Below are 476 nucleotides of genomic sequence, written 5' to 3' on the forward strand. Positions count from 1 at the left end.
ACCACCAGCTGTCATTGATCTCAAGATGTGAAGAATCAAATAACCTACCGGTTATCTTACAAAACAATTACATTTGTGGTTCGTGTTTGGGCTAGAATAGCCTCAAGCACTGGCTGAAGAATTTTGAATTTAGTAATTCTGTCAGTGGTTCATCACAACCCGAGCGATGTACGATTAGCTTCTTGGTAACTGAAGTTACTTTCTCCTTCAATATCTCATCGTTTCTCCGATAACGTTCTGTAACGTTACATCGACAAAAACAATTCAAAAAAGTGATCTGAACAAAAATTGAAACATGATTCTGCAAACTAAAGTTTTGTCTCGGTGTAGTGCAACGGTATGTTCAAAACAACTATGTGGTTAGCGCAACAATGTTGATTGTTTTGTTAGGACGGTGATTTTAATTGTCAAGAAGTGCCAGTTTGGCTGCTTTTATGACAAGGTGAAGTCGGAGCGACTGGAAACTTCTACTTGCA

The sequence above is a fragment of the Aplidium turbinatum genome, chromosome 14, assembly GCF_918807975.1.
Source record: "Aplidium turbinatum chromosome 14, kaAplTurb1.1, whole genome shotgun sequence".
Classification (NCBI taxonomy): Eukaryota; Metazoa; Chordata; class Ascidiacea; order Aplousobranchia; family Polyclinidae; genus Aplidium; species Aplidium turbinatum.